General features: G+C 37.5%; 1 long non-coding RNA gene across 1 annotated transcript; it reads right to left on the bottom strand.

Annotated features, from left to right (window-relative positions):
• Positions 1–411: 411 nt before the first annotated feature.
• Positions 412–4497, bottom strand: LOC121357439. Its single transcript, XR_005955732.1, has 3 exons — positions 4423–4497; positions 3218–3285; positions 412–535 (listed from the first exon to the last, which is right to left on the bottom strand). It is a non-coding gene; the product is annotated as an uncharacterized LOC121357439 (long non-coding RNA).
• Positions 4498–27872: the final 23375 nt, after the last annotated feature.

Genomic DNA, 27872 nt, shown 5'->3' with positions numbered 1-27872 from the left:
AATCCAATAGAGAAACTGTAATATTATAACATAGATTCTTGTGAGTCTGGAACAATGAAGGGCTATGAAAATCTCTTACTGAAAGGGTTGGGTTGGTCTATTAATGCTAGTGAACCCTAAGTGTTGCCCCAAAAATTATAATTCATCACCCAGTGTGCAGTGAGCCAATCACACCAGAGCCAAGGGTTTTGTTATTTCATATTTGCACAATGATGGGTATTGTGTGTTGAATCCACCAAGTAAATCTACTATCACCCTAAGTAAAAACAATAAGGACTCTTTATATGCTGTTAATTTTTGTATGTTCTGCTTATCTAATATATTCAGTGTTTATTATTTGACTATTTCTGAGTTGTGCTGAGCTGGCTTCTTATCTTGGATGGCCTGGTGCTCATCAGTTGTAGAACTTACAATTCTATTACTGTCAGGCTGGCTTTCTTAGTGTCTTCTTATCTTGGGTGTCCTGCAATAGCAGATTCTTCCTTCCAGTCTTTTTTACTCCCCTGGATCTGTGACATTTGAAGTGGGTCAGGCCCTGAAATGTAATAAGGTAATGCTACTGAGAAAAAAAAAAAAAAAGTCTTAGACATCACAGGGAGGGCACCAGAGAGGAGACTCCAATGCCAGGAGACAAAAAATTTTAAAGCAAACATCTTCTGAAAGTCTGGAGAAATTTAATAAAACTTGTCCCTACTTGGATATATTCCACTTCTTGCAAAACTCTTCTCCTTAGATCAGAAGTCACAGAATAATGGAGTAATTCTAAAATCTTTCACTAGTGCAATACCTGGTTGAGAAATAGTCATCATAGTGAATCATCCCAGACAATGTCAGTGGTTTTGAAGAATGACTGGGTAGCACTTATGTTAATTTTTGCCTAACAGCTACACTGTAATTTTGTCTCTGTAATAATTAGGAGCAACGTATGTACAGGGGATTTTTCCAATTGTGAAAACCTAAGTTTAAGGTCAACTTCTTGGTGACTTCTCAAGTATTGAAGACCTGTCAAATGACTGACACCCTTATCTTTCAGTTTACATGTTCCAGACCTGGAGACATGTCCTTGCTCTGACCGATGTACAGAAGTTCTTCCCTGGACCTTCAGTCCAGCCTCAAACACCAAAGCCAAACCATCAGTCTACTGCTGGGGAAAGCCCTGCTCCCCATCAGTCCAGCAGGAGAAGAAAGTTTTACTGAAGCTACCCCTAGGGCAGCTGCCAACTCCACTTAGGGAATCAGAATCAGTGGCTGGAATCGAGAAAAGCCTCTTGTGAAACAAAAAAGAAATTTTTTTTCCCCCTTTTCTTCATATTTTTCTTAAGAAGATATTTTATTACCTCAGTAAACAAATTGTACGTAATTCACACACACAGACAAAAACCAAAAACCCTGACACCGAAAAATAAAATTACCCTTGCCATAGGAGATTCCTTGGCAGCAGCTGAAGATATAAAGAGATTATGAAAAATTGTGTAATATCACAGTGTATTGAGAAATATTAACACTATGAAGAACAGAGCAGTAGAAAAAGTACTAGCAGTGATTTCTGTGCACTAGCAGTAAATTGATGAGGGAACTAATAGATACCCTGAACTTCTCAGATCATGTAATTTTCAGTCATAAGATATGGCATTATTCTTTCAGATGAAAACATGTTACAGAAATATGCATATAACTATCAGTTACAGAAAAAAAAAAAAAAAAGTAGTTTCAAAATACAGTAATTTAACCCAAACCCCTTACATTTCTATTCATTTTCCTGGTTGTCTCAATTATATACATGTTTTTGAAGTCTCACTTGAGGACAGAAAAAAAAAACAACTAAGCAACTAGAGACTACACATTTTTTATGAGTAGGATATTTTTGCCAAGTTAAAAAAAATCATTGAGTAATTATACCTATTGTATCAATTGTCAAGAAAATAAATCACTAAAATAACATATGATTATGCTATATTTATTGGGCTGATCTCAGGACTTCCATATATAAATTATGTTACATCAGCATATTTATTATATATTATATTGTGGAACACTTCCCCCACCGAGGATCCCCCTGATGGGGAGACCCCTAAAAAGTTCTGTGCCAGGAATGAAAGACAAATGGGACTTTTTTTTTTTTGGTTTTCAGGTTGCGGTTTATTTTTCTCTTATCAAAAGTTCAGCACGCTGTCTACATTTCAGACTTAGCATATGAGGAGAAGGCACCAAAATTCACAAGACACACAGGTTCAAGGTCTTTTAAAGCTATTTTGTCCAATTAACTGTTAGAATGTATTTTATTTCTATCTTTCTACCAGTAACTAATTATTTGTCTGTCCACACAACATCTGCATTGTGGTTCTTTCTAACCAATGGCCCTGTGCTACCAACACTGCAGAAAATGGAGTAGATGAAGCACAAGAAGGAGATAAAACAATGCCCAAAGTCCTCCATCTTGTCTTCTATCTAACTCCATACTAAAAACACAAATCTCTACGTTTTTCACCCTGTGATAAACTACATTAGTATCTATTTCACACACTCATAGATTCCAGTTCAACCCAAAGTCTTGGAAGCTTTCTCCATGGACGAAGGTTAAAAACAGTATTCCCCTGGGGGTCAGGACTTCTCAGGACAGGCAGAGAAATATTTCCTGTGCCCTGGTTCTAGCATTATTTATTATTATATATTTATATATATGCACACAAATTATAGTTTTAAAACTACACAGAAATGCATATATATACTTTTTTCCTCTAATTAATAATGATATAACTCCCATAATTAATAATCATTAGAGTAGCTTTCCTATATTATTTTATATCACAGTTATTAAAAATATACACAGCCACAAGCTTGATATCTCTGCTCATATTTTTTAACATATACAATTATGTTATAATTATAATATATATAATATATAATAGACTTATATAATAGACTTTCATATACAAGATAATGATCAACAGGCAAATTATTAATACATTTTTTGCAGTTAAAGTTTCATTATATTTATTTCTAATTGCAATGTACAGTGAAATATTAGCAATATTCACAATACGCAAATGAAATAATTTGATTACCAGTATATTTAGTCTTTATAAATTTTAGTGAATTGACTTTTCTTGGATTTATGAACAGTCAATAAATAGAGGCTAAATAACAACTCTCTTTGTTTTCAATAACTAGCAATTAGAAGCATTTTGCAAGTTATAGGATGCAATAATACACTTACAAGAAGTTTATAGAATATCCAGCTGTGTGTTAAGACTCTGCCTCTAGCCCAGGAGCAGGGTCACGTACCTGTAGGGAGGGAGAGCTGCTCTCACAACTCTTGCCACAAGGAAGTGCAGAGGTGCAGAAGAGCATGCAAACTTACCTCCTTATTTAGAGAAAATCAGAGTTGCTGTAGCACCCCTAAGAAACCCTGCTGCCCAGTGCCCCACCACCCAGCTGATCTTGTATCAGCCACAAACAGAAAGTTGCACAGACCTTTTAAACTCCCTTGTAGGTGAGCTGTCTCAAGTGATAAGGAATTATGAAACCTCTGAGCCCAAGATATTTACCCTCTCAACACTTATGCTTTACAAGGGAGACCAGTTCTAAAAAATCCTTTCGGGACCAGCCTTTGCCTCTGGTCCCTTCAGCCTCTGCAATAGCCCAGAATTTGGAGGCAATGTGTCAGGTCCTGTTGCCAATCCAGAACAAATTTCATTGACTTTGCAGTAACTCTTTGCAAACATGGACTAATCCCATTTAATCCCCACAAAGTACTAGAAGCCAAATAATACGTGTCATATCAGAGATAATTCTTCAGATTTGGGTTTATTGTATTTATTTACACCAAGCATAGAGACAGGTCAAGATGAGGGATCTCAGCTGTGAGTACAGCTGTCCAAATTCATAGGACTCTCAATAATATTTCCACAGGCTTTGATTCACAACCTGGTTGTCTAAATAAACATCTGAGCCAAGTGGCAGGGCTATTGCCTCCTCTGCCTGTCTTTTTGGATCTTTGCTAAATCCTTTTATCATAGCAGGGCTGATACTTTTCTAAAATTTTTAAATTATTAATAATTAAGCGTGGTATTATTTTTTATTTGAACAACCTATAGAGGACCTCCTTTGAGAAAGTTACAGCAAATAGCAACAGTTATCAGTCTGTCTGCCAAGTCATATTCAAGATAATAGCTGTCTCAGAGGATTATCAGGAACCTGGAGGTGAGTCATTATGACAGGTGCTATAAAACTCCATATGTACTAACTCAAGGGACACTCCATGGCATAAACCTCTTAACTGATGAAATTTCTGCTTCTCTAAAGTTAGACAGAAAATCAAGTGATAAGGAAAAGTTAAGAATTAAAAAATATTCCTGAAATTTTCATTAATCTGGATATTTTCTGACCTATCCTGTTATGCTGTAAATGCTGTTGTTCTACCTTTGATATTCTTGGAGTCCTGTTGATTGCTTCCTGTGTGCCTTTCACAGCTGCAGCCTCCAGCTTGTTGCCAGACTTCTGCCTTCCTTTCTGCATGTGCTTCCTTTTACCCCTGTTTCTTTCTCTGAGAATCTCCTCCCACCTCCAGCTCTATGCATGTCTCTCACCTTCCACCCTATCATCTCAGCAGTCACTCCTCCACAATCTCCCCTAGTTTGTCTCCTCCCTCCTTGGATTATCCCCTAGGTTTTTTCCCTGCTCTTCCAGAATTTACTGCTTTCCATAAATTCTGTCCTTGTTCCTTGTCATTAACAATTATATTTCCCCAATCTCCCATTATACTTTTTTTCTCTCTCTCCTATTTCTCTTCTTCTTCCTCTGTATGAAGTTCAGGTATATAACCTTCTCACACCATCAGTTAATCAAAAAGCTGTTTGCAAATGAAAACCACATTTATCAGTGTTCTTTGGTGCACAGAGAAGTCTTACCTGAAAAGGCTAATTATAAATAATAATTTAAGTTTGCTGACTTAGTACTGAATTCTTGTTTGTGTTCCTTCCTAGAGCCTCAGAAGAGCAAAGCCCACAGTATTTCTACCCGTTATCTATTTTCTGCCCAGCTGCCATTCAACATTCTTTTTGAAGTCCTCCCACTTCTAAGAAAATGAATACTGAACAGCTTCAGCCATACAGAAAAGGAAGAGAAGAGAAGAGAAGAGAAGAGAAGAGAAGAGAAGAGAAGAGAAGAGAAGAGAAGAGAAGAGAAGATTTAACCCTCTCTTACCTGTGCTAGAACTGGAAGAGGATCTGAGATGAGGCTGGGAAAAGCTCAGAGTTTTCTGAATACAGTGCCAGGCAGGTTCAGTGGCAAAGCAGGCATACTGGGCTACCAAAAACAGTGCAGTGCTGTTCCAACCCACAACAGCCAGAAAGGAAATGGGATGTATCATTCATCTCTTTCTTATGATTTGAGCAGTCAGAGCACTCGTTAGTGTTTAGCATTACAAAAAAAAAATCCTTAAAATTATATAGGATGAAGATTACAGAATTGTAAACATGTCGTCACAACATGAAACACCCCAGGCATGTTTGTGGCAAAGCACACACCCTCTGCATAATTATACTCGGGCTTCTCTGTTTTAGGCAAAAAGTAACAATAGTCACTTATCAGATTCTCAAAATGGTATTGGAGAGGATTCAGCAGGACACTCCCAAGACTTTCTGGGTAGTAGCAGCCATAGGATTGCAGACACATAAATGCTTAGTCCCTCCAGTTTCTGGAAACTATTTCATCCATGCTGCACTCTGCTCTATTAGTGTTTTTCTAGTTAGTTTTTTGCCAATCTATCTCTCACAATTCCTTTTCTCACTCTGCAATTCTAGCTCAGAGTTCTCCTCCTTTCCCCAAATCTCACAACCAGATTGTCTACCCACCTCTTCTCAGAGGATAAATATTGACCATATCAGAATAGTATCTCTAAAAGTCTTGTGTGCTCAATTCAGCATTGCACATTCATGCAGCAAGGAAGCTTTATTTCTGTTGTACTTCTGCATGTGAGATTGTTTTAACAGCAGTTACACATTCCAGGTCTTACTGAACATTGTATTTTCTGAAGTCTGTGTGCCCAAGGAAGCATTCTGGTATCTGGGTCAAACAAACACCATGGATGCCTATCAGCCGATATCTGTAAGAATATCTGTGATGCCTCTGACTACAGTTTAATGTGCCTGTGGTTCTAATGCACACATGCCTAAAGATCCATGTATGGATCTTCTTAAAAGAGACAGAAACAACTGCAGTAGAGATTATTTCTCACAGCTTCCCAACAGCGTTTATGCAGACAGCTTCCAACCATTGGTCTTATGAAAAACCTACTAAAAGACACTTAGACCCAGCAGAGCCTGGTATTTTGATTCATCATCTGCATGTAATAGGAAGAATTTTTTGTCTTGGCATGAAAGGCATATGTTGACTCGAGCTGGTGAGGCTTGTGAGAAGATATTTTCTTGAATAGTAAACATGAGGGCATATTTTCCTGTGGATAATTTACTTTCCTTTGACCTAGTAAAATGTGAAGGCCCTCCTCTGTGAGGTCAGTAATATTCCATTTTTGACCAACTAAGTACATTACACATGCTTTCATGTTCACATGAACATGCTGGTGCCTTGTTTCAATTTCAAAGAATCTACCTGAAGCTTAGTGGCAAGCTGAGTGTTTTTTGCCTCTTGCAACCTTGCCTATTGCATTTTCCACCATGCAAGCACCCTGCAAAACACTACCTTTTTCCTTGGAAAATTCCATGTGTGGCTCACTGAAATACATGTGGCTGGGAGGACTTGTGCCTACCTTTGAAATTGCGTTGTGATTCCTTGTAGTGCCATACTTTTCATACCATCCAGGTTCCTCACCGGAAGAACACAGCAGGAATACAGACCTGATTCTTTGGCATGTTGTCTTGCTTGGTGTACTGATTAAAGTGAGGCACTCTCTGAGGTGCTACAGATCTTTTGGTGTGGTTACTGCATTTCTATGTAATCTTCACTGTCTTAGGATCAAATTCATCCATTAACAGATTCCCACTTTTACAGCTATCCCTCCTCTAAATGCCACTTCCATACTTCATGTTTAATTCATATTGTATACCGGGTGTGTATCGAGTGAATTCAGTTTTGAAGGAATTTCATGATTTCAGAAATATCTCCTACTCAAACTCACGTGGCCTTAGAAAGTAGCAGAAACAAAATTATAATATAAGCTTTGTCTGACTTGTTCTAAATCCTCATTTTGTAATTCAGGCTTATTTGATTTGGGGATTTATTTCTCTGAAAAGAGTTTAGTCCTGAAAAAGTGTCTGTAGTTAGTGAGACTTGATACAATGACTAGAATTTAAGCAGCCTATGAGCATCGTCCCCGGGTTTTACTCAGGGTGAATTTCATCACAGTTCAAAGAGCTCATATGACCCTTTATTAAATAATCACAGCATAAATTGTCATATTCTACCTAATTCGTTAAGTTTGTAGTCCCATTTATTTTTATGTTCTTCATTCCACCATGTTTCAATTAGTAAAAATTAATTTAGTACACAATTGATTAAAAATTAGAACTTTTCAAACATTCTGTGCTTCCAATGAAACCTAAGCTTCATGGAGTGCAGCACAGAGTGCAGATGGAATTCCAGTCAGTCGTTTGTGTCTAGTGGTTTTATCAACACATAATAGAGCCATCACATAAATTAAATATTTATGAGTCAAAATCAATTAGTGACTAAGACATAAATTAGTTCACTATTAAGGTTTAGCATGGAGCATGCTAGCCTAGACAGACCATGTTAATGAATAAATATTACAGTAACAAATATTTGACATTTATATCAGTCATAACATATGTCTTATAAAATAAAAAAATGGGATATATTGGGTATGTCATAATCCTTTTCAGATACAACAGCATTATGCTGTATGTTACATGAGTAATTGATATTTCAAGTAAAACAGTGGGATAGCAAGACTATTTTTCTAAGGGAAAAATCAAAATAGTTAATGAAAAGTTCAGTGGTCAGTCTCTGACATGACAAATAGATTTTTATAGAGTTTATCAAGTTTAGAGCCCTTGGAAGTAGTGTTCTACCTGCTTAATGTCGACTGAGAGAGTAACAAAGTAATGAATAAAAACGTAAAAAGAAATCTATGCACTGTTACACCTTTTATACATGTTCTAAAGTTAAAAGTTCGTTTGAGCTTAGAAACTACTGAGTAGTGTACTTCCTTGTTTAAAGACAGCCCGTCCCTGCCGGATTTACTTGGGTAATTAATTGAGTGTTCCCAGAGATTCCCCGCAGAGCCTAGGGGAAGCCTGTGCCAAGTAGAGGTGGTGAGACTGGAAACTCCTGTGGCACAAAGCAAAATGTCAGGGGAGGATTTTGGCTCGTCCTGTTGCCTAGCCTGCTGCCTGCACGCCTGGAATTAGTGACAGCTGTTGTCCCTTTGACTGAGTATGGACGTACTCAGAGCCATTCAGATGTAGAAGCCAGACAAAATGACGGGTCACAGGAATCCAGAAGTATTTACATTATTGAAGTAACTAATTTACATAAATCTAAGGCAGTGGAAGAGCAGAACCTCCATGGTTTTATTTAAAGTTTCAGAGATAAAACCTGTTTATTTCCGTACATTATTTTAGTCTCAGCATGTTTGAAAACAACTTTTCTGCTGTATTTCTGAAAAACAAAATACTGCAACATGCTAACATACATAAATCCAATAATTGTTATTCTCAGATGTCACAAATTGTACTGGATGCCTTGAAATTTATATTGCTGATTTAAGAAGGTTGCTGTTTGTCCTTTGAAAAATCAGATACCTGGCAACTGAAATTTCCATGTTCCTCAAAACAGAGAAATTTGCCAAAAAATTTTTGATTTAGATTTGCCAAAAAACTTTTAAAATAAGAAATTGCTGGTTACTTAAATAATGAGTGTTGTGTTTGTTTACACAGTGTTCACACAGTGAAAAATAAAGTTGTTTTAGATTATTTCAGTCTTGCCAAGTAGCAATTGCTGTAGTCATTAAAAAAAACCAAAACAAACAAAAACCCCTTTGATCTAGATTGTTCAGGTGGATAGTTCTCTGCTATCTCTTAAAACATAAGTCAGATTTTCTTCCATCAGAATCAGCTGGATTGTTCCCAGCAGTACATTCACAGTGCCTACTCCTCTGCAAAGGAGGAGTGCTCCTCACAGTGCTCCTCTCCTACTGCAAAGATTTTTATGGTTTGTTTTTCATCTCAGGAGACCTTAATTAGCTTTCATTTCTTTGGCCTCTCACTTGTATTTTCCAAACAAAAGTGCTGTGTCTGCAAAACACCTTCTGATGAAAATGTAAGACTGAACATGTCTTATGTCTTTTGAACAAGTACTGTCTTCCAATTTATTGTCTTCCAAGTTTTCCTCAGCACAGCTTCCTGGGAGCACCTGTTTGGGAGTTCTTAAAAATCAGGCCAGGTCTATCATCAGAGGATACTATTAACACTAATACCTTAATTAATTAATTTACTGTTTAAAACTCTTAAGCTTTTATATAAAGGCTGTCATCTTCACCAACCTAGTTGTTAACTCTTCTGAAATAAAGGATCCTTTTTTAAGGTGCTTGAATGCCTGGACTGCTCTTACTTCCTTGACACAGTGTTCCCCTGTGAATTGAGCAGTGGTAAGAATTCCATCTATTTCTACCTTGAATAAACATTCTTTATTTTTTTTTCCCAGCATTTTCAAACTTAAACCGTTAATTGAACTTTTTTTTTTCTATGCCATATGCAGTCTTTTTAATTAATAAGTGAAATGACCCTAAGTAAAAACTTGTGTTCAAAATCAACTGATATTTGTATTATTGTCAAGATCAGAATGCAGAACATGGTGTGAAGACTGAAAATGTATCTTGTGCTCAAGGATCTCCTGAGCAGCTGTAACAAAAATAATCTCTGTTAAATTATGAAGATACTGAACAAAATGCCACAAGAATGCTTCTTGCACTTTGTGAGGACTTGGAATCACTCATGCACTTTGGGTCTCTAATGGTTCTGGCAGTAATTGTGGGAAGAATAGCAGCTATGCCAGAAAATAAGAACACAAGAGCAAGAAACATATTGGGACTGAGACAGAACTTGACATTGCACAAGCCATTCTTAGATGAGTGCCAAGAATGACTACTCAGAGGCCAGTAGCCCAAAGATGAAGCCCTTGGCTTCTCTTCTCACTTTTAATCATTCTGTTCCAGACACCTATAAACAATACCTAATTGTAGGAAAGCTGGGAGGCAATTTTTAAATCCAAGGAGTATGTAAAAGGGCAAAGGAAACTCTGATGTCAATAATGGAGAACAGGACTTAAGAAGTACTATCTGAACAGCCTCAAGGGACTTGACAGCAAATTGACTAACAACGCTCAAGCATGAGTGTGCTGTGGAGGGAAAGTAGGAGAAAAGTAAAGGTTCAAAAGAGATGCTTAAAATAACTAAGAAAAGAAAAAGCTAGAGAAGTGTGGTAGGTTGACTCTAGCTGGACACTGTGTGCCCAAGTTGCTCTATCACTCCCCTCCTCAACTGGACAGGGGAAGAAAATGCATTAAAAACTCATGCTTTGACATAAGGACAGTGAAAGATCACTCACCAGTTACTGTCACAGACAAAATAGATTCATTTTAGGGAAATTAATTCACTTTATTGCCAATTAGGCAGAGTAGGATAATGAGAAACAATTAACATATCTGAAACCAACTTCCTACACACACCTTTCTTCTGGGACCTGCTTCACTCCAAACTTTTCTACCTCCTCCTCCTCCTCAGTAGCACAGGGGGATGGAATGGGATCAGTTCATCACAGGCTGTCTCTCCAACTCCTTCCTCTGCAAGTGAAGGACACCCCACACTCTTCCCCTGCTCCAGCGTGGGATCCCTCCCATGGCAGAGAGTCCTCCATGAACTTCTCCAATGTGAAGAAGGAAATCCTGCCTCACCATGGTCTTCATCACAGGCTTCAAGCAAATCTCTTCTTCACCATTTGGAGGACCTCCTCACCCTTCTTCTGCACTGACCCCAGTGTCTGCAGAGTTTCTCTCTCACATGTTCTCACTGCTGTCCCTCCCATCTGTTGCACAGATAGGATACCACCATCTCTGACGGGCTCGGCTTTGGCCAGGTGACAGTGACAGGTCCCTCTTGGACCCAGCTGCAGGTGGCTGTGCCAGATATGGGGACAGCTTCTGACAGCTTTTCAGAGAAGCTACACTTGCAGCCTTCACCCCCTGGCTACCAAAACCTTGCCATATAATCCCAATATAGGAAGGAAAAAAAATAGTATTGTGGACTCATGAAATAATAAAACATCAGGAATACTTCAGGTGGTTGACTCTTACAAAATCAGCATTACCCAACAGGCTCATCATTTCCTTGTTAAGCTTACAATATTTGGGATGGTATGACTCTAAATTGTAGTGTCAAGCTTTAGTAAAAGCACCTCAGATTTCATTTCTGAGGAAAAGTTTCTCAGTAGTAGTAGATCTATAGCAAAAAACTGGAGAAAAAAAAATTGCACTGAATCTAGTCTCCTAATTCTAACAAGGTTAATTTATTATTCACAAGGGCTGTGGTGCGCTTGTGTGTGTTGAAAATTTCCAATTTTTGCAAAAATTTATCATCATTTTGTGAGAATTCTAATGGCTGCATTTTAAATATTGGAATACATAATTACTCCAAAATTCTTAAGGGTAAATAATATTTTGAAAAGATATTTTCTTTCCTTAATTCTGGCATATGGGTAAAAATTTAAGAACTGTACTCAGAAAGGAATCCATTTACAGCTTTTTCGTAAAGACATAAAAAAGAAATTACAAGAGTCAGTGCTGTCTCAGGAGTTTTCAAATAAGGCATATATTTTTACTTAAAATACATTATTACAGACTTCCAAAAAGTGCCTGGAGAGGCAGATTTCCTCCTTTGGTTTTGTTAATGATCTGTTACATTTCAATGGTGGGTTCTGTGTTTCAACTCTATTTTTTTGAACTCAGAATACATTTGGACACCACTTCTGAATGTCCTCGAAAATGAACTCCTTTTCCTACTGTTTCTAAACTCACAAATGCAGGAAATTGCTATAAGAAATGTTCTATAAACAGCATTCTTTTAATGGATTAACATTTCTGATTCTTCTAACCCTGCACTGATTTTCAAGCAATAATCTATCAGAAAAAGTAAGGAAATATTCTGGAATAGGCAGCTGTACTAGTAGCATCTAAGGAACCAGTTATTCTTTTAAAAGAATCTGAATAAAAAAGTAAGTGAATTAAGTGAAAAACCCCCATTGCTTACAAGGAAAATGCCCTGTAGTGATTCCCCAGTGTCTCAGGGTATCTCTGCACAGAAAATACGTGAACAAAACAAGGAAGACAACCCTTAATTATGATTCTGACAGGCCTGACCTTGTATGCGTCGTTAGGATGAGGTCAAGTCTAAGAGAGGATTTCTCAATTGCTTTGTTTCATGCATTGCTATTTTGGTGTCTCATCATCCATCTAGCAATTACAAATTCTGTCACTTACAATGCTGCCTAAATCAGTAATTACTTCATACCACATAGGTGCTTTAATACTGGCCTATTTAAAAAGAATACTTCAACAGTAACTGAAGGCTTGATGGAAAAACAAATCTATAAATGTTGCAGTCGAGTAGTATAAGTGTAGTATATTAGCCCTTCTAATAGCAATAAAACTGCTTTCAACAAGTATTTAATTACACTCTATAAAGCAAGAGCATAGATTTATTACCACAAGGCAGTTCATAATACTTTTTCTGACAATACAATGGATTGAAGGCTCTAGAAAAGGTGAGGTTGCATTCATGTGTGATAAATAGATTCATGTAGGTTTTCATTGTAAATCTTGTTTTTTTGCTAAGGGACAAGGCAATCAACAGGATTTTGAGGTTAAATTTTGCCATATCATGACAGCTTCCAAGTATCTATTTTCATGACATGCCACAGTTATCATCACTTTTTTCAGGCTTCCTATTTCGTTTGTTTAATTAAAAAAAGGCTTATCTGAACTGCTTAATGGTATTAAATATCTAACTCTGCTCCAAGGTTACCACATTGGTAATTTTTCCTCTTATCCCAAGTCATGCCTTCATTTAAACAAAAAACTTGGGCTGAACCGACTGACTGACGACTGCAGAGCCTGACCTTCCTTCCTTGCCTCCCACTTCAGCACACCTGCTTTCAGTGATTGATTTCCTGATAGCTGCTGGGAAGAAACCACTGGAGTAAGTGAGGCTGAGCTGATGGGGCTGAAAGCTGACTCAATAAGATTGTTTTGCTATTCTGTGTACTTTATTAATGTTTGGAGAAAGCTGAAAGCTCAGTTACATGACCCATGGCTGAAGAGTCTGTTCTGTGTTCAGATGTGACTGGTAAAGAGAAGCAGAGGCATTTTTTTTTTACTTCAGCAAGAACTTTGGGCAATTGCTGAAAATAAATTTTTTATCAGGGGTGTTTAAGTTGCAATTTCTATGCTAAATTATACAAAACAAAATCCAATCCCTGTTTATATAGATCAAAATTAATACAATAAATGCAATCACTTTTTGAGAAGTATATGTCTTTCTGTGTAGGAAATTATCTTATTTTTTAGCTGGGATGGAAGTTTCAATCTACAATAGTAAGTCCAACACTCAGTGCAGCTGGTTGGGATTTTCCCAATTCAGTCAGCACACCAAAGGAATACACTTGCACACATCCTCACTTTATTTGCATTAAAAAAATCAATTGTAAGGCAAAGTCCTGAAATCCTCTCTGGCGCCAGGAATTTATCTGAAAGAAGATACAATAAAAAGTGTTCAAAGTCTGTCCGAAACATAGCCTGCAAAAACGTAATCACAAATGATTAAGTGAAAAATTCCTTATCAGAGGCAGGACGCATAGATGTCATCTTATAGTATTCCATGTCATTGTGAAGAGCTTTTAGCTTATTCTGCTTTACATGGAGTGTTAAAAATGCAGGGCAGAAAAGACTGTTTATTATAGCTATTGTCTTAGAAATAAATCAAAACAGTAGAGGATTAATCCATTGCTTAGAATTCAGTCCAAATTATTCAGGTAGAGAATTAAGATAATATTGTCCTACTTTAAAAAGTGAGAAAAAATATATAGTAATTTTATCAAGAACTGAAAATTCTAAAATCATAACATAATAATCATAAATCATAACATTAGAGCTGCAGTTAGAATCATTGAGCAGATCTCTTCTGGCTGATGCTGTCTGCCAGGTTCCCTGGTGGAGATGAGTAACAATCAAGGAAATTCCACGTGCAGCACTGACAGTCTAGAACATATTTCAACAATAATTAAGTGCTGCTGGCTGCAGGTGGGAGGGAGGAAAGAAAGAGATATATGCAGAGGACAGGCCCAGCTACAAAGCAAGATATAACAAATTCAATGGGAAACTACTGTACTTCGACTCTATTAGAGTAATATGCACACACAAGCATGGATCTTTAAAGAACCTTAACTAAACAAAAAATAAAAGAATCTTCAAGTTTTACACATAAGCTCAATGGTTTTTCAGTGAAAGAAGATGGGTGCCATGAGCAGAGATCTGGGAGGGAAGAGCTCCACAAAAAAAATTGAGAGGGAAGGAAGCTCACAGCAATATGAACATGGAAAAAGATTGATAAGGTGGTACAAAGTCAGTAATCTGTCAGTAACCACATCGTCTTCTGCCAAGGTGAAGTCCTTCACAGCTATTCTAAAACCTTGTATTCTTGTCTTCAGTACAATTTGAGGTGAATGTACGATGGTTAAGTCCTGTCTTCCTCTCTGCTGTTCCTCTGTGTGGTGTTTTGAACAGCAAAGATGTGAAATGAGACTGGATGGGAGAGAATCTGAGCCCTGCTCTCCAGCCCCTAGCTCTGCATTCTTAACCACAGACTCCTGCACGAAATGAAAGTACTTTTGCCAAGAATGCATCACCCATCACCTGTGCTTGCATTCATCCTATTCACTAAAGGTGTATGTGCCAGCATAATGAATCCCACTCCTACAGTCTCTTCTGGAGCCTGGAAACATCAACATTTTTTTAATAATCTAGTCTTATGTCAGAATAGGAGGAACTGCTTCTCAGACTACTTATGTTTCTTAATTTCTCACCTAAAATTTAAGTAGTTGAAGTAGAGAACTGTATTTCCATTCTTAAAAAGTTTGAATTTTTTAGAAGTTTTTGAATGTTTTTGAATATCCAGTCTTCCAGGTCCACATGCAAGCATTAACCCCATAGTCTGAAATCAGTCTTAGCACATAGAAAATGTCTTTGTTAATTTGAAGCTGGGAGGTGATATGAACTTTGTTCTGACATAACTCAAGGAACTAGGCAAGTCTCAGGGAAAAAATAATAAATGCCTCCCTTTTGTCAAGGAAAGTCATGCCTCAGAGTTTTCTTTGAAGAAGCAAGCAAGAGTGGGAATGGGAAACCTGCATGTCAATTACTTCAGTTTGAAAAAGTTGTTTAAATCAGCCATTCACCAAATACTGTTGAAGAAAATAAAGTGGAAAAGCACAAGAAGGAAAATCCTTAAATAACAAAGAACTGTACAAAAGATGGGCAACAGACCTCATGTAGATCTAATACCAAGGAAACTGACTGATTCTGGCCCCTGAAATGAAACTGAGCAAAATGAGATTTCTGTTCCTCAGTGATATTCCTCTCCTGGCTATTTTGAGTGAACCAGCATGGTTCTGGGGAACAGGTTCTAGGGGTAGACAGGAGACAGGTAAGAGCAAGATGACCTTTAGAAAAGCTTTGTCCCTTTTGTTCACTTGTTCCACTGCAGACAATTTGTTTCTTCTGCAGGTATTTTTTTTTTCTTTTGTAATTTCAACTCATTTCACTTCGGGCAGTCTGAAGAGTAGTTTGACTAGCCAAAATTGTGAGATACAAATATTTGGCAGGACAGGACTTGTATGCAGATGTTCTTATTGCTGCTAGCTGTTTGGCACTCTGATGTTGATTTGTTATGTAGGTGTATTTCTTTTCATGCATGTAGTGAATAAGGAATCTCTATCCCCAGAGGTTGTGTCAGAGATATTCAAACTGAGTGGATTAATTAAAGGAGTCACAAAGAGTTTCTTCATGAACACAGTTGAATGAAAGTTGAGTATCCTCCTTGTTTGAATATCTATTTGAATTTGAATTTCAGAACAAACTGCAGGATTATCTTAATAGTGGAATAATTTTTTTCACTTTTAAATGTTGTTTTGTTTGTTTTGTTTTAAGGGACACACAATTATAATTACTCAACAATCTTGAAGCTCTGAGAATGTAGCTTTTGTGATTAATTTTACATTTTATTTCCTATTTAGACTTTCTTAGAAGAGGAAGAGAAAAATCATACAAAAAAGAGTGAAGCATTCAGAAAATATTGTGGCAGCATTCCAACAACCATTAAGGTTTATAAACAACTCCCATTAATTTATTTTCCAATCTATTGTTCTATTTTCTACTATTATTTTACCCTTTAAGGGTAAAAAGATCTTTAATTTAAAATAGATCCCTCTTCTATGCAACTAGGATCTCTTCCTGTACCCAGCTATTAGTTTTGCCTTGTACTAATAACCATTCATATTGCCTTTTCTCTCAGCCCTGAGCTTTCAGATTTCTTTCGACAAAGAAATCTGTGTTTCCCCAAGGTAATTCTTATTTTCTGCTCAATAGCATGTTTTTCTAATATTTTCCGTATCCTCTTTTGCACGGCAGTACTAGTCCCCTTGTCCTCTTTGTCTCCTTGCTGGTATGGTATTTTATTACTTGTTTACACTGACTTCAGCAAATCACTGAGTTCCCACAGTCATGCTTCCCTTACTTCTAGTTCTCCCCCCAAAAAGAGAAAGATTGCAGGATTTCTGACCAAGATAATGGAGATATCAAGCCTTGAAATGAAGAGTGCAGATAATACAGCACTGATATTAAAAATGCAGTTCGGTGACAGGATCACCAGAAGCTTTTTCAGACCCTGGTTGTGTAAAAATCCTCTGGACCTTTCCCACTAGAACATCTTCTCACACTTGTTATCCTCTTGCCTTTGTGCTACCTGTTGCCCAATACTCTGATTCTTAATCTGATCCCAGAAGTGTCAAATAAGCATCAGAAGGGTCAAAGAGGGAAAAGAATCATTGAAGAAGGGAGTGACAGTGTGAGGTACATAAGAAGTTACAAAATTGGCTCAGTTTTAGGAGAGGCTTCCCTAAGCTCCAGATTTTCCACTGATTTCTTAATTGTCACTTTTAAGTTTCTTAACTCCATACCTTCATAACTCCCCTAAGGGTTGCAAGGCTTTGAAACAATTTTTAACATCTCACTTAGTTCCTAGTGTGAACTATCTGTCCTTCATACAAAGCACAAACAAGGGAGCAGCTGCATAACCTACCCAGAGAGGAAAAGCAAAGCAAGGGTGTATATGTTAGATACATTCCTCTTTCATCTCAGGATGTTTAGCTATGAACTCTCAGCTAAGGAGATGGAATTCTCCATGGGCAGTTCCTCCTAAGTGAGATTATTGGACAGATCACCCCCATTTCAATATTTGAATCAATTCCCATTTTCCCGCCTACCTCTGAAGGACAGATCTTTTTCCATAATGCTGCTCAGGGGACACTGAAAGGATCAAGGTGTTGATGGTTTTTTCCTGCCTGATTCACCAAGCATGGCTCCACCTTCTGTCTCAGCTGCTTTTAGTATTTTCACTGACATCCTGTATGTCTATTTAGAGAAGCAGGGGTAACCTGGGTTGCCATGAGTGTGAGCACTGCCTGTCCATGTGTAGCACTTCACAGTTCCTTGATCATTTTGAACCACTCCAACCAACTCTAGCACTCTGGACATAGGAGAATCAATGCCACTCAGCCTCAGCATTCCCCACTTCGTTATTGTACCTTTTTATTTTGCAGCATCAACAGAGTACTAGAATAAGATGAATGGCATTTTTTTTGGATGCTTGTAATGTCCAAATACTGGTTAAAGGTACCTAAAGTATCTCTAGCTCAGCTAAATTTATCTCCCTCTTCTCTCTTTAAAGAAAGTCAGGAGAAACAATTCAGATCTTTGGAAATTAGTGCTCTTCTGCTTTCTATATAGTGCAGTGGGAAGCTGAACTGACTACCCTTCTAATCTCACTGAATCTACTAAATATCTGGATTTGTTCCCCAAATTCTCTTGGGTGTAAATTTCTAGCCAGCACTGAAGATAAATGTATATGTAGGTATAACAAGCAGAGTGACTGGGACCAGAGCAGAGAGTCTTGTGTGTGTGTAGGTAAGGCTGAGATATTGTAAATGCTCTCAGTGAGGCCGGGGCTCTTACTCTGTGCCTTCACCAAGGAGAAAAGCCATTGGGATTTTCTTGTGAGGGCCTCATCATAATATCCCTTTCTAGAGTCTTCCATTTCATTTACTTCAGTGCTGAAACCATCTCTTTCCCTTCACAGAGGTGGAACACAAGATCCTCTTTTTTCTCTTAAAGCATGCATGACCTAAATGGTTCTTACAACATATAATAATGATAGTTAAAAACAAAAGAAAAGAATTAGCAGTGTAATCCCACTAATTAAAAATAAGTACTTACTATAATTATTCCTTAAGAAAAAACCCTTAAATGTTCCTAGTTTGCATAAATGTTGGTTGCACCATGTTTGCACAAATATTCTTTAATTAGCACAATGATCCCTAATCCAGAATTGCAGGATGTGGACCAAATATTCCACACCGCCCAGGCTGCGTGTTCTGGACCTTCACCACCTTCAAAGCATTGTCTTGGAAAATGGTGCAGAATCTGCAATCCTGATTCGGCTCTTAGGAGGACTGTGGTGAAAATCCCCACTGTTTTCTTGAGGGGTTTTTGTTTTGTTTTAATTTCTGAGATTTTTCCTTTGCATGTTTTATAAACTGCACCAATGCCTACAGCTAAAGACAAAACTGGCAACCTGCAACCTAGTACTTTTTAAGGCAATGCTTAAGCCTTGGAAGTCTTGGAAGAGCACAGTAATTACCCATGTCACGATTTCCAAGGAGGTGGCATCCCTAAGACCTCTTGTATGGATTGACTTTTCTATAAAGTTTCACAAGTTTTGTCATTCTGACACAGAGTTTTAAAACAGAAAGTTTCATAAATCAAGGAACAATATTTAACCACTGAAGCTGAAAATCTTCTACCTCCAGAAACAGTGCCAATGATTCTAATTTGTCTTGACTTTTGAGAGTCAAAAGTATTTTTGCATAAAATTTACTGATATTCATAAACAAAACCATCATATTCTGAGGAGGGTCAGAAAAGTTCACTGGCTTGACACAGACACTATGTAAATTGTTCTGTTTCATGATTACTTATCTGTTATTACCCATATACATAAAATGCAATATTTGTGATCCCCAAAAGACTTCAAATCATAACCAATATAAATTATTTTGCTCTGCCTGTTTTAAAATGTATTTTGAGTGCTTATGGATCATCCCAGAGTTTCTGCTAGATTAAACAGATAAGATTTAAATCCTGTGCCCTGCTGACATGACTGTTTCATCTGTGCTGTTAGCAAATACGGAACTTAAGTTCCAAAGCTAAAAAGTAATAATTCCAATATTTAGTGTACAGCAAGCATGCAGCATGGCTTAAGCTACATTCAAATCCTGTTTTCAGGACACATGGACTTACTCCTAAGTCACTGCAACAGCTTGTGACTTTTCAAATTTGATTTACAGTGTCACAAAGCACAGGAGAGGATCTGTACCAACCACATCATGGGGATCCTCTGGGGACAGATTTTAGTTTAATCTTTAGAAGAACATATAAGGAAAACTGGTCCAGTTAAACAGTCTCTAGTGTAAACGAACAAAGAACTATTTGCAAGAGGAAGTATCAGAAAAGACACAAAAATAGCTTGTGCATTATGAGTAGGAGTCATGACAGGAAAGCCACAAGTGTAGAGTCACATGAAAAATCTACTTACATACACAGTTAAGGAAATCCTTCACCCAGAGATGATAATTTAGATGTCCTGACTTAACCACTGAAAGAATATAAGCATAGACCAAGCAAAAATTACTTTTAGGGATCAAGGTACACCTAGTGTTGACTTCCAGTCAGATGGGCAGTGTTAGAAAGTAGCCAATAGCCACAGTGGTGGTTAATAGTTGTATATACATTTCTAGAACCAGAGAACAAACCCACTCTGGTACTTGTGCATGACAGCTAATTAAACCAAAGAAAAGTCTTCTCACTTCAAGAGTCCTTTAAGTGTTAGCAGGACCAGAAATCTTGTTCTACAGCACATTCCTGACAGCAGAGAAGGTCAAACTTTTCTAAACCCCTAAATTCACATTTGCAGTCAGCATCTTCTCATGAATAACTTGTTCTCTGTATATTGAGACTCACTCAAAACTCACTTGATGGAAGAACCACCCTAAACAGGATTATCGTTTTTGGTGTTACATAATTCTACAGCTTTGTGCATTGCACAGTTCTACAGCTATCTGTACTCAAAGATCAAGACTGTGGCCCTAAGACAAAAACTTGAATGCATCTTTCCAACACTTTATCTCTTTTTCTGAAAAGTTATGGTCAAATTACGAAGTCAGCCCCACTATGTTTACTGAACTTGCTCAACTAAATTAATTTCTATTGATATGAGCTCCAAATGGTCAAGATCATTGATTCTGGTTGAACGCCAAAACCATAGTCAGCCAAAATTTGTTTCTGGACCTTAGACAAGGGATTTATTCTAAAAGCTTCATATTTTTAATATATATACATCCTCCCTCAGTCACAGTGATGTTCTAAAGATTAATTTCTTAAAAGCTCCTGTAACCTTCACTGAGATCTTGAGGAAAGTCATGCTTAATTAATTGCTGTTATCATCACCTATTGTCCTGAAGGCTCAGTGGAGAATTTATGTTTTTCAAAACAACCAGTTTCTTTGAAGGGAATAATGTTAACTTCTAATGTTAACTTCTAATTATAAATTCTGAGGGCTGATAGATGTAGAGGCCACAGCACAAAGGATTGGTCTAAGCAGCTGGTGGTAATATGCATTACATAACTGTGCGTTACAAGCATTTAGATGGCCATGGCCACACATTTTTTAATTAAGTAGGGAGACAACTTATGTCAGATGGTCAGCTTGGACACCATTCCTGCCTGATGAGAGCGTCCCTTCAGCAGACGTACAGCTTACTGACCTCTGCAAGTCAGAACTGAAAAATGAACTCCTGGGAAGGAAATGGTTTCTGCACAGGAAGGAGAGCCTTGAGCTTTCTCTCTTGTAACAGAAGATCTCCTAGAAAAGCAGTTCAGCACTACAAAAGGCTTGAACATTCACTTCTTCTTTTGCTGTGTTATTTTAAACATTCCTCACCAAACACCAGGTTGTTGATCTCAGCCGTTGATCTGTTGTTCCTTCTTCTTGATCATTATAACTAAACCCCTTTTTATTCCTTGATTAATTTCCAGCTGGATATGTTTCCTAATATAGCAGACCTGAAGCAGTACAAAGAGAGGGATTAAATAGAATGGTAAAAGTGTAGGAGTTGCATAATTATTTTAAATGCATATTTATGCCAAATATCTAAACATGGCATGTGGCAGCTGGAAGGCATAACCCCCTCCTCGTAGTTAAGTTTGCAACATAATCCAAACACTAGTGGGGCTTCTTTAGTGTCAAAAAAAAATCAATAAGGAGTACCTAGAAATCTCCAGGAAGGAAACCCATGTTCTAAAAATGCACGTTTAATGGCTTAATCACTCACTGTTGATTAAAATATAGTTTTTATCACAGCTCGTATAAAGGGCAGTATTTCATTGCCCAGGGAAACAAAAAAAAACCAAGCAAAAAACCAAACATACAAAAAAAAAGCCCATACCTGTATATGTTGTAGGTGGTTGTCTGAAGGATCATTTTCACAATGCGAAACTCCTGCTCATGGTGCCATGGTTAAACTCCCAGTTCACATTTCTCAGTCCAAGTATGCCAGAATTCAGGATTCAACTCAGCAGTAATTAGTCAGGTGAAATACAGCGGCATCATGGAGGCAAAGTATAATAAAAAACTAATTAGAATATACAAGGGAGACCATTTATAAAGAAAAAAGCTATTTACATTGTACTATTGAATATTTTCTGAAAATCTCATTGTGCATGTATTTGCCATATAAGGGTTGTGAATTCTGGTTTATGTTCATCAAGAACCAAAAAGAAAGATAATTGTTTCTTGTTCTTGGTCAATAATTGCACATGTGGCAGGGAATTCTGAGATTTTTTTGACAGGCTAGTATAAAAAATATGTGCGCACAACTTTTGGTCAAAATCATGCATTTAGAAATATTTATAATACATTTTCCATTAATGAATTGGATTATTAAAAATATATAGAATTCAATTTTATATATGGAATTCAACTATCTATATAGTAAAATTCTGAAAAAATTCATATGGCAAAAATGAGCACAAAGTGCTGCCAGAAAATTTCAGGCTGAGAGCAGGACACCAACAGGATGAGCAGCTACTTGATACTAAACTGGAGAGCTTTTCATCTTTTAGCATCAGCATTTTTCCAGTTTTCTGCTACAGCAGAAAATTATCAGCTGCTCTAACAGGTCCTTTAAATTATTAATCCAGTGTACTGTTTTCTTTGCAAAGTGACACAGTTAGAGTACTCAAAGGTTTGATTTTAGATAGCTTGTTTGCCATAGTGGAACGTGGCCAGAAAGATCCCTTTGCATTAAGGAAGGCAGAGATGATTATGTTTTGCTGCATACACTGAAATACTCTAAAGCAAAGTTTAAGTGAATTATTTACTATCAAATATGTGAGGCTAAAGAACTCAATTTTCAGTTCCCCAAGCATGATAAATTTCCTTCTGCCATTGGTGAAGGCTTTTCACAGATCCAGAGATATGTCCATGAATTTTTCAGGGGTTGTGGTGGGTCACTGCAGTTAGTACTGTTTGCAGGGAGCTGTGGGGATGTAACGTGAGTTTACTGCTGAGTCAGACATTTTGAAATGTGTAACACAGCAATTGCACAAGTAGCCCTTATTCTAAAATTAGTATTTTTTAAAGGAACGCTGACTGAAATTCTCAACAAAATGGAACTGTGGTTATTATTTTCAAGAAAACATGATAGGTGACCACTGTGGCCTTTAAAGCAGCAGGCTGTCTGTGAAGTGCTTTGTGGAAAAAGGTTTTACTAAGTCTCTAGCTGTGCCTCTGGGAGTGGCACAGAACTGCCAGTGACCAGCTGCATTTTGTGTAGTGCTGCTGAGAACAACGTGTCAATATTTGTATAAACAGTTTGTCCTTGTTGTTTTACTGAGGGGAAAAAAAAAATTGTGCAGTTTCCAACTGTGTCTAAATTTGAGCCTTCCTGCATCTTGAAGAGTAATCACATTTTTGAGTTAAGTAAGCAGGAAGTGGCTTCTAATCACTGAGCAATCAGGGGAAGGACCTGTGCTCTAGTAACGTGCCTGGGGTTTGCTGAGCCATAGCTGTGGGAAATGCAGGGATACCAGGATAACTGCTCCTCTGAAGCACTACCTACGAGATCATGTGATAGCAGGAATTAGCTACAAAGAATTCAAACCCCCTTATATCCACCTATAGTGTCATAAATTTCTCAGATTCATTGCTGCATTTAGTTACAGAGAATGAGGGAGAAAACAGAAACAACCGAGTGTTCTGTGACTGTGTTCATTACATATACATGAGCACGTTAAGGATAATTAAATACCTTCTGCTGCTCTTGCTGCTCCACCATGGAAGCAACCCCAGTGATATTCTTGTTCCTTAACCGTTACGAGCACAGAAGGATATTCCACACTGATACAGAGCAGATTTGGGAGAAATTCCCTGGAGTGAGTAGAATAATGTAGTATAGCAGGCTCCCATCCATTTTTTATTTTAGAAAGGCACTGATATGTTTTCCTTTTGTATATTTTCAGACTTTGCTTTCCCGACTTGGATTTCTTTTTTGTTTTCATTACAGGTCATAGGAATTCTTGCTTTCATTTTTTTTGCTTTTTTTTTTTTTTTTTTGTATAAGACTGCTTTCAAAGGTTACAATGAAATAACAAAGCATAAGAACCACTACAGCCTCTGTCTCAGTCTTGAGAAAGCATCTAAAAACCCCAAAACAATAATATATCCCCTTCTCCAAGCTTTGTGTTCCCCTGGAAAAGTTGCATATTCCCCCCTTCTAAAGAGAAAACCAAATCTTTCAAACATCTTTTTGACCCATTTGGTTTGGGTCTTTAGCAGGGAATGTTGTGCAAATGACAAAAAATCAGTGAGGACAGAGAAGCTGCTGGTTGTGCTGGACAGAGGACTCTGGACAGCAAAAGGCTGAGTCAGAGGGAGTGTGAGGAGGCACGATCACATGCATCTTGCCACATTCACAGAGGGCAGCAGCTCCGCTAAGCAGCGTTCTGTAAACTGAAAGGTCAACATCCCATACAGGTACCACCAAACCAAAACTGGGAAGTTCTTTACAGCTGGAAATGGGTTTGGGGGTTTGGTGTTTTGAAGTGTTTTTTTTTTTGGGTTTTCTTTCTTTTTTTTTCATGAAATCATAGCATCTACATTGCTGATACAACACAGCAGAAGAAAAATTCACAGGCACAGTAATGAAAAGTCATTCAATTTAAATTGGTAACTGAAAGGGGTAAAACAATATAACCTTACACTCTCCAATATCTGTTACTCCTAAAGAAGGTTTCAAAACTTCAATAAGGTGAGAATTAAAAGACTAAATACAGGAATTGTTACCTGAAATGTAAAAATTAAAATGTTCCTAAACAATGTGTTCAAAAGAAGGCAGTTTAACAAGCCTGCCTGTCAATAGTTGCAATATCATCCAAGTTGCAGAATTATTTTGAAGACAAACGCAAATATACATTTTTTATTCAAAAAAGCATATTGATAAGAAATTAAATTCTCACAGAAAGGATCTATGTTTTCCAGAATCTTCTCATTACTTCACTGGATTTCAAGGTACAAATTTATGCAAATAAATCAGAAGTGAGCTGATACTAAGTATTAGCCTGTATTAATTTAAATCCAGTTTCTATACAATTAGAACATCAAAGCTTGCTAGAAATTATACATATACATAATTTAAACATAGTTCATTAATTTCTTTTGTCATTTTTATGGTGTTTGTAGCAACATAATGCAGCAGTTCCTCAAAATAAAAACATGGGGGCAACTGTTTCTCTAAAAGCCATGTAGCCTCTCTCAAAAATACTTAAATACCTAAACATGAAATTATATTGCTAGCAGAAGATGTAGCCACTGCTTATGTGAAGCAGTAGTATGAAAAATTAAGACAAGTAGCATTTGAAATTATGACTTTCACACAGCATCTCAGGAAGTACATAAAAATATTCACTATGTCAACTAGAAAATACTAGTAAGAAGGAATAGCCAGAGATGCTGTTTAGTCTATTAAAGGAAATTCCCCCAATACATTCCTCTTTAGAGAGAAAACTCTAACAGTTGTCCATAATGGGCAAAAAAAAATTATAAGCAGCATTCACTGAGAAAGAGAATCACCACCAAGGCAACAGATAATCATCTGAGAAGTGGAAGTCCTTGACTGTGTTTACAGCCTCCAAGAATCAAGGTCAGTATGTAAAGTGTATTCAACAATTATAGAGACTATTAAACATTTCTGAAAGTGTGGGTGGATGCCAGCCATGAGAGAATGGCTATGGACACCAGCCATGTCCGTGACAGTGGCCATGACTACATTACTCAGATTTACTAAAATCCACTCAAGTTTTAAAAGAGTGGGGTGGAACTGAAAAATATGCAGTGGTGTTTTATTCCAGTGACAGCAGTGAACCACCAACACAGGGCATAAGTTTGTCTATGAAATAGAGCCCTTCTGACCATTCCTGGGTACCAGCTTCTGCAGTCAGAGGCATGTGCCTGTGCTCAAGGGCAAACACCAATAAACTTTTTATCTTATCTCTGTTAATCCTTACACCCCTTTCTTCTAACATAAACAAATCTCCAACTCAGGTACTAGACCTTAAGGTATAATAAGATAAAAAGAGTAAAAAGTAAAAAAAAAAAACATGGAGAAAAATATAAAAAAAATGAAAAAAAAAATTGCACAGCCAAGAAAGGAGAAAGTGTCTTGATATTTTGGGAGCCAGTTGCTAAAAAAGAGGTGCAGCAGGAACAAGTTCTAGGCAGGGCTTCCACAGTACAAAATGTTCCAAAGGGAACAACACAATGATTTGCTGTTTTTATAGAAATACCTGATGAGTTTCCCAAGAGGAAACTGTCAACAGATTGGACTAATACCAATAAACCTTGACTTAAAGAAGGCTAAATCAGCTCAAATGGAGACTTGTCTTGCCAGAAATATATTGTACTTGAGGTAAATCAATGATAGCTTGAGAGGCTGCCCACAGCCATTTCTGTCAATGTTGTTCTGAGAAACCAGATTGCCTTGTTCTTCTCTCTAACAGGCAGAGTCAGAAATCACACTTCAGCTGTACAGGATATTAACTTGTTCCTATTGATGATTGATTTGCCCACGGGAAATGTGGGCATCTGCTTAGAAAAGCAGACAGAGAAAAAAAGTCCCAAACATGTGTACTTCTTCCCTGCCATGGTTTCTGACAGCTGCAGCTTTACAAAGGTGTTTTATCTCTCCTGGTGAGTGGGCTGGTGTGTAGTGATGGGGAGAGGGGGAAGAGCAGCTCCCTCCAGCACCAGGCATCAGACACCATCCTTTATTTCCCTGTCTCCTGGGAGTGAGCAGCAGCAGCAGCAAGCCCAGCTTGACACATTTTCCCACCACCTTCCTCTTCCCTCCTTGTAGGGGGAGCTGCTCAGCCCCAGCCAGCCTCTCCTCCCAGATCTGGGAGTAGCAAAATTCAGTCTTAGTTGCAAGGCTTGCTCTGAATTTGCTGCATATATTCAAGCGAGAAAATTGCTATTGTAAGGCTCGAATTGTAAAGTTAGAATCTAGGAAGACATTGAGAGAATACATGAAGGAAAAATGTGACTCCAGGACAAATAAAGATTAATCCTGTGGTTCCATTTAATTTCCTATGAAATGCTTTATAGAACATACAGAAGGGAAGATGCAGCACAGCATGAGATGAGGACAGTGTAATCTTATTTTCTCTGAAATCTCCCCTAGAGGATTGCATTACACTTACCTGTCTAAGGGTAGCTTCCAACTTTTCATTTAATTTCAGGTTTCTATTAGAGGACATAGCTCTTTTCTTCTTTGGGAGACTGCTTCACCCTAACATAAAACTTTGTTTATACACTTATTTATTATAGAAGTTTTTTTGTATATCTGTTTCAGTACTTTTCCAAATGAGTGAAACAACTTGGCTTGGGGATTTCTCTAGCTCTTTCTCAGTCTGCATAAAAAATTTGCTTTCCAATCTCTTTCTATCTTTTTATGAACTGTGTGATTTTACTTTAACAGTATTTTTATTTTAGAGTTTCAGTTATATATGTTATAAAGTCCAGTAAATTCTGATTTCAGCTTTAAAAAATGCTAACAAACACCTTTTTGGGTTTTGCTTCAAATCTCACATCGAAGGCGAAAAAGCCTAAGATGTAAAAAATGGGGAAAGAAAAGGGCTTGTACGAGAAAGGGAGAGAGACAAACTTGAGCAGTTTAGGGATGGGGATGATAATGGTGTGCTGTGGCTTGAGGTGTGGTTGTATATTCACGTCATGTTATTCAAACATAAACCTTGGAAGTCATTAAGAGGACCTGAATGGTGTATCCTGTCAAGAATTTAGTCACCTTTGTCCTCTTCATTGTCCCTGACTGGGAGGGCCCCACGCTGAGTACATCTGAACAAACCATTAGGGAGGATGTGGAGAATCCAGAAGCAGA

The sequence above is a fragment of the Pyrgilauda ruficollis genome, unplaced genomic scaffold (assembly GCF_017590135.1).
Source record: "Pyrgilauda ruficollis isolate IOZ18807 unplaced genomic scaffold, ASM1759013v1 scaffold33, whole genome shotgun sequence".
NCBI classification, from domain to species: domain Eukaryota; kingdom Metazoa; phylum Chordata; class Aves; order Passeriformes; family Passeridae; genus Pyrgilauda; species Pyrgilauda ruficollis.
Note: the sequence above shows the minus strand (reverse complement) of the source record. Positions and strands in the feature narration are given on the sequence as shown.